We start from the raw sequence: 7,983 nt of genomic DNA on the forward strand, positions 1-7,983 counted from the left end.
CAGTTGAGCTCACTGGCCGGTCACCTGAGTCGCTGAACAGTCAGTGCAGCTTACGGTTGGGTACCCAACGGTCAGTTGAGCTTACTGGCCGGTCACCTGAGCCGCCGGACAGTCAGTGCTGCTTACGGGTGGGTACCCAACGGTCAGTTGAGCTTACTGGCCGGTCACCTGAGCCGCCGGACAGTCAGTGCAGCTTACGGGTGGGTACCCAACGGTCAGTTGAGCTTACTGCCCGGTCACCTGAGCTGCCGGACAGTCAGTACAGCTTACGGGTGGGTACCCAACTGTCAGTTGAGCTTACTGCCCGGTCACCTGAGCCGCCGGACAGTCAGTACAGCTTATGGGTGGGTACCCAACGGTCAGTTGAGCTTACTGGCCGGTCACCTGAGCCACCGGACAGTCAGTACAGCTTATGGGTGGGTACCCAACGGTCAGTTGAACTTACTGGCCGGTCACCTGAGCCGCCGGACAGTCAGTACAGCTTACGGGTGGGTACCCAACGGTCAGTTGAGCTCACTGGCCGGTCACCTGAGCCGCTGGACAGTCAGTGCAGCTTACGGGTGGGTACCCAACGGTCAGTTGAGCTTACTGGCCGGTCAACTGAGCCGCCGGACAGTCAGTACAGCTTACGGGTGGGTACCCAACGGTCAGTTGAGCTTACTGGCCGATCACCTAGCTGCCGGACAGTCAGTACAGCTTATGGGTGGGTACCCACCGGTCAGTTGAGCTAACTGGCCGGTCACCTGAGCCGTCGGACAGTCAGTACAGCTTACGGGTGGGTACCCAACGGTCAGTTGAGCTTACTGCCGGTCACCTGAGCCGCTTGACAGTCAGTTCAGCTTACGGGTGGGTACCCAACGGTCAGTTGAGCTTACTGGCCGGTCACCTGAGTCGCCGGACAGTCAGTGCAGCTTATGGGTGGGTACCCAACGGTCAGTTGAGCTTACTGGCCGGTCACCTGAGCCGCCGTACAGTCAGTACAGCTTACGGGTGGGTACCCAACGATCAGTTGAGCTTACTGGCCGGTCACCTGAGCCGCCGGACAGTCAGTGCAGCTTACGGGTGGGTACCCAACGGTCAGTTGAGCTTACTGGCCGGTCACCTTAGCCGCCGGACAGTCAGTACAGCTTACGGGTGTGTACCCAACGGTCAGTTGAGCTTACGGGCCGGTCACCTGAGCCGCCGGACAGTCAGTACAGCTTACGGCTGGGTACCCAACGGTCAGTTGAGCTGACTGGCCGGTCACCTGAGCCGCCGGACTGGCAGTGCAGCTTACGGGTGGGTACCCAACGTTCAGTTAAGCTCACTGGCCGGTCACCTGAGCCGCCCGACAGTCAGTGCAGCTTACGGGTGGATACCCAACGGTCAGTAGAGCTTACTGGCAGGTCACCTGAGCCGCCGGACAGTCAGTGCAGCTTACGGGTGGGTACCCAACGGTCAGTTGAGCTCACTGGCCGGTCACCTGAGCCGCCGGACAGTCAGTCAGCTTACGGGTGGGTACCCAACGGTCAGTTGAGCTCACTGGCCGGTCACCTGAGCAGCCGGACAGTCAGTACAGCTTACTTGTGGGTACCCAACGGTCAGTTGAGCTCACTGGCCGGTCTCCTGAGCCGCCGGACAGTCAGTACATCTTACGGGTGGGTACCCAACGGTCAGTTTAGCTTACTGGCCTGTCACCTGAGCTGTCGGACAGTCAGTACAGCTTACGGGTGGGTACCCAACGGTCAGTTGAGCTTACTGGCCTGTCACCTGAGCTGTCGGACAGTCAGTACAGCTTACGGGTGGGTACCCAACGGTCAGTTGAGCTTACTGGCCGGTCACCTGAGCTGTCGGACAGTCAGTACAGCTTACGGGTGGGTACCCAACGGTCAGTTGAGCTTACTGGCCTGTCACCTGAGCTGTCGGACAGTCAGTACAGCTTACGGGTGGGTACCCAACGGTCAGTTGAGCTTACTGGCCTGTCACCTGAGCTGTCGGACAGTCAGTACAGCTTACGGGTGGGTACCCAACGGTCAGTTGAGCTTACTGGCCGGTCACCTGAGCTGTCGGACAGTCAGTACAGCTTACGGGTGGGTACCCAACGATCAGTTGAGCTTACTGGCCTGTCACCTGAGCCGCCGGACAGTCAGTACAGCTTATGGGTAGGTACCCAACGGTCAGTTGAGCTTACTGTCCGGTCACCTGAGCTGCCCGTCAGTCTGTACAACTTACCTGTGTGTACGAAAATATTTCTGAAACGGTAAAATTTGGAGCAATATTCCGCTAATTTTGGAAAAATTATCGTTCGGCCTAATTTTTAGTCACGACAAAAATATAACCAATTGGTCCAACTTTTATATCTATTCTGCGAAACTATGACTAGGCAAAATTTGGAGTTTTGTTCTAAAAAAATATTATTTGCCATTGTTTCTGCTTTTCCACCAATTGGCTTTTTGGGTGCGGGAAACTGACTGGTATGTTGATTTTACATAGCTACCAGTTCGTTTGGCACTCATAACTTCCTTAAGAAGTTTTCCCTCCCACAGCTCAGTTGCTTCCTATTCCTGACTGATGAGTGCTGAAAAGCACGTATCTGCTTTCCTCGGAAAGAAAGACCGAGCTGGCGGTGTTTTTTGTGTATACTGGGAGAGTTAGTTTTACACTTAAATGTTAAAGTTATTACCATTCGGCAAAATTTGTAGCTATTTGGCTAGATTTGGCGTTCAGTTGGACAAGAATATCATCATTCAGCTGATCCTGCAACAATATTTATGAAACAGTAAAATTTGAAGTATTATTCTGAAAAACTGAGGGATTGGCTTCATTTTTTGTTTTCCTTTGATAAAGCTCAAAAAAGGAGGGTTCGGGGGTGCTCCCCCCAGAATTTTTTGAAATTGAAGCGTTAGAAATGCAATTTTAAGCCATCTGAGGCTATTTAAGGGGATCTAATGGCATTCGGAACTCGCCCCGGAAAGCTTTCGTAACTGAAGTCCTACATACATAATTGTATGCTATCTTTGATGATGATAGAGAAAAGAATGAGTTCGGGGACTCTCAACCGTCCTCCTGTAAAAATTAGTTTTTCAAAAGAAATTTTTAATGGGCCGTGGTAGCCCGATCAGTAGAGTGTCGGATTCGGGGCCGGAGGGTCCTTTCGAACCTCGATGGTCGAAGACCCACCGTCGTCATTAAAGGGGACTGGGCGACGTTAAATATGCTCGTGGTCTCAATGTCCTCCAAGTGAAACGATACCTCTGGGGGTGCTAGCACCAGGTAGCTATTAGCTCCTGGCCTAGTTCTGAATTCTCATTAACTGTTCGATCCGGTGATGGTTCTGCCATCTATCGGTATATAAAAATAATGGAGGCAAGACACTTTGTATGCTGTCCTCGACATAAATACAGTTGTAGTCAGTTGTGACTCTGAATAGGAATAGGAATAGGAAATTTTCAATGATCTTTACTAATGATGCTGGGGAACGGTGGGAGTCAGGAGAGCTCTCCTGAAATTTTTTTGTAATTGAGGTCCTTGAAAGCGACCCTTAACGATCTTTTTTCTTTTTCTTTTTTATCCATACAGGGTGATTGTTGACTGTAGCGATAAAACTTCTTGAAACTAAAAACCAAAAAATTATAGGAAATATTTTGTGACGTCCGGACATAGATGGGGTTAAACCGTTCCTCGGTTTCGAAATTGAAAACTTAAATATACAATTGGAAACCATCCCTGATGACATTACGCAAAGAAATAGAGTTCGGTAACTCTCTTCCATAGTTGTTTCAAAATGAAGTCGATAAAAAAAAAGGCTATGTCCGAATAGGGCAACCAATTTTAAAATAATTTAAAATGAAATTCTAGATGGAAACGTTGTTTTTTTGAGATTTGGACGGCAGCCAAAAAAATCTCTTTTAAAACAATTATTAGAATTTTACTTGCTCACGCATATGCAAAATGGCAACAGGAAAGAAATAAAAATTCCTGAATGTTAATTAACGTTTTAATTAATATCTCCGCTAATTAAAGTCGCACAATTACGAGATTGGTCCTATTGTTTTCTTTGGAAAATTTCGAATTGATCGGTATCTCGTTTGACTCTCGATTCGCAGCGGTTCTCGAGAAGATCGATATTCAGACAGACAGACAGACGGACGCGAACAGATTTTAATATTATAGTGGATTGAGGTTCTAAAAACAAAATCCTTGGTGATTTTCAATAATGTAAGAGGAATGCTGAAATCAACTCGACGTTAAATCCCGGTTATCACAAATTTGCCATTTCAACTGCGCTTGCGCACGGACTTAGCTGATTTCAAAAATCTTGTTAACATTTTAAATTTGTTAATAAATATGAGATGGCAACAGATAAAAATTAGAAATCACAAAGTTAACTCTGGTTTAGTTTTTAGGCCTCGGTGAAGATTGAATTTTGAGTCTTAATTTTTAATGGATTCGGAGCCTGATTTTTCTATCAATGGCCCTTTTCAGGGCTAAATTTTCAACCTCAGAAGAGCGTACTAGAATTGCAGCATCACTTCTAATACAAAGCCGAACCATCAACCTAAATAAAAATGTGTAATACTGCTATTTACGCCTAACGTAAAATATCTGCAAAAGACGGACATCTGTACTCATATTCCAATCATTTTTGAAGCACCCAACGGGTTTTACGTTTACGTTAAGTAAATATTTTCAAACCAATAAATATTGAAGTGTCATTTTCCCCTTTTCATTATAAAGATTTATAAAGATTATTAGGAATTCATATCCGCGGTTTCATATAGTATATCACTAAATCGCTGTGAAAATATTCAAATCGCAGTCATTAATTTGTTGAGACTCTAGCTCAGCATAAATATAAACAAGCAACACAAAATCTTAAAACAGACAGCCCAGTTGAAATGGCAAATTTGTGATAACCGGTATTTAACATCTACTCTGAAATCAGGGTCACTCTCCAGGAAAGTTTTCGAATTTAAGGTCCTAAAAACAAAATTTTAGACTATCTGATACGATGTGAAGGTGGGGCGTTACAGAGATCTTTCCCCTAATAAAAATCGAAACGAAAACTTTAAATATGCATTCGTTGGAACTCGAATGCTGGGTGACTGGATGGGGTTTGATAAATCTCCTCCGGAGATGTTTGACATTTTAGACCATCTTCAAAATGTTAGGAACGAAAAGAGCGGGGGGGGGGGGGGGCGTTGAGGGCGCTCTTACACAAATGTTTAAAGTTGAGGTCATAAGGGGGGTCCCAAAATTAATGCAAGATTTGAATTTGCCGACATTTTTGCAATAAATGGTTGGCAACCCTGAAAAAAGAACAATTTGACAGCAGAGAGTTTAGGGTAATCAAAAATGGAGCGTTATACGATACAACTACGCGCTTTCATTATTGAACAATTGTTTCAAAAATAATGAAAGTTGAGGCTGGTCAAGCAGTTACTGTTATTGGCGCTCGGTATCGCAACACGGTAATGCACGGGTGGTTGTGGGCTTGTTGACATAGACCTTTGAATTCAAATAACCCCATAAGAAGAAATTTAAAAATGTTAAATCACACGATCTAGGGTGCCGATTCTGATCACCGAAATGAGAGAGTACGCGACGAGGAAATGCCTTATGCAGTCATTGAAATGTTTCACTCTCTCTAGCTGTATGGTACAACACCCCATTTCTACTAACCCTAAACTCTCAACTGTCAAATTGTTCTTTTTTCATAGCTGCCAACAATTTATGGAAAAAATGGTGGCAAATTCAAATCTTGCGTTAATTTTGGGACACCCTTTATAAACGAAACTTCTACCTTATTATCTTGTTCTGAATCACTCTTTCTCTCTATATTTCAATTTTTCTTCCATTTAAAACATATTTCGGGGCATCCCATGTATTTTATCCACTTTGTTGTGATTCTTGTGGTGAAATTGTGAATAAAAATACTCATAAAAATAGTATGTTGGAAGCAAACTCCGATAACTTACATCATTTTCGTAAAAATATACAAAATTGTGCATAATAAATTATCTATTTGGAACTTGCATGCAATGCATGTGTGTGTAGATAATTAAAGCAGTCTATGGTGAATATTTTGTACAAAATAGGAGATATGTTTGGCAGATTGGCTCCGGAGGTCACTGTGACATTTCCAAACTTTCCTTATTTGACAAAAAATGTCTAACAGTTCGAAAAATTTGGAGGCAATATTTTTTTTTTTTTGTAAGGATGTCTAATTTTTCTTTTCGTTAGATGTTAGTACGTGTGCATGCTCGCATTTTGTCATTCGGTAAGATTTGAAGTTTTATTCGGCAAATTGATAATTTCCCCTCTCCCAAAAATTTTAACTTTGGGCGCCCCGATGATTGGCAGTTATAAATAAGTATGAATTAATAAATTATTAATTGCGAAACACATACTTATTGACGTAATTTAAAAAGACATCAAGAGAAAAATAGTTTCAGTAACTAAGGGGCTTTATAACTAAACATTTTCTAAGTCATGGTTTTTACTAACTTTCCTGTGTGTGACTTACTTCTAATAAGTTATTTCACTTTTGCAAAGCCAGGGGCGCCCACCGGCCCTCGAACCTATGCGCTTTTGTTTTTTGAGCAATCACGATTGCTTATTGTTCTCACTTGACTGTTTTGATGTCCTATCATTTTATTTTCCCACCGCCACCTTCCTCACCATCACCGTCGACCGGCTCCTCACGATGCTGCTCCTATAGCGAAAGCCGTCTCCAGGTTGCATCCATATCCTACACACACACACGCACACATACACACACACACACATACACCTACATACACACACACACACAAACACATATATACACGCATACATACAGACACCTACACATACACACACATCTACCCACACATTCATGCCTGCACACAGACACAAACACATATGCCTACACACACATACATACCCCCTACACACAAACACACATACTCCCCCACACGCTTACATACACACACTCGTGATTGCGAAAACTCTAATTTGAATTCAAGATGTCATAGTTCAAAATATTATTATTATACTCCAACAAACATCCGAAGATAATCTTTTGATTTTATCGATTGTCGGGTAGTAATCATCATAGAACAATTAATGTTCACATACAATTCGGTTTTGCAATGGAAGAGAGAAAATAAATTTTATTTTTGGATTTGTTAAATCAGAATATTTTTAGTAGTACGTAAAATGATTCCAAGAAAAAATAAAAAAAAAGAAAAATTAATTTGAATTTTGACATCTTGAATTCAAATTATGTTTTTCGCAATCACGAGTGTGTATGTAGGCATGTGTGTTTGTGTGTGGGGGTATGTGTGTTTGTATGTAGGGGATATGTGTATGCGTGTGTTGGCATATGTGTTTGTGTCTGTGTGCAGGCATGAATGTGTGGGTAGTTGTGTGTGTGTGTTTGTGTGTGTATGTGTGCGTGTGTGTGTAGTAGTTGTGTATGTATGCGTGTGTGTATGTGTATGTGTGTGTAGATGTATGTGTGTAGGTGTATGTATTTGTGTGCGTGTAGTTGTGTATGTATGCGCGTGTGTGTAGGACATGGATGCAACCTGGAGACGGCTTTCGCTACAGAAGCAGCATCGTGAGCAGCCGGTCGACGGTGATGGTGCGGAGGGTGGCGGTGGGAAAATAAAATGATAGCTCGCCAAAAACAGTCAAATGAAAGCAATAAGCAATCGTGATTGCTCAAAAAAAAAAAATCTCTGAAAAAAAAAACAACTCAAGGGTTATGGGAAAGGTCCCAAACCCCCTGGGCCCTCCCCTTGTGTGCGCCACTGATAGGGAGAATACACAGAAATATACCCACACACATTTTATTTTATGTTGCACTAGTGGCGCACCGCACGGTTTTGCCCGTAGTAGAAAATTAAAAGGTCTCTTCGTTCGCCTGTATATTTACAAATAATGTATGATGAATTTCTCGCCAATTGGCTTGCTCATGTTATGATTCCACGTTATGATAACTTGTTAATTTACTCGTCC

Source organism: Uloborus diversus, chromosome 1 (genome assembly GCF_026930045.1).
Source record: "Uloborus diversus isolate 005 chromosome 1, Udiv.v.3.1, whole genome shotgun sequence".
In the NCBI taxonomy this organism is placed as follows: Eukaryota; Metazoa; Arthropoda; class Arachnida; order Araneae; family Uloboridae; genus Uloborus; species Uloborus diversus.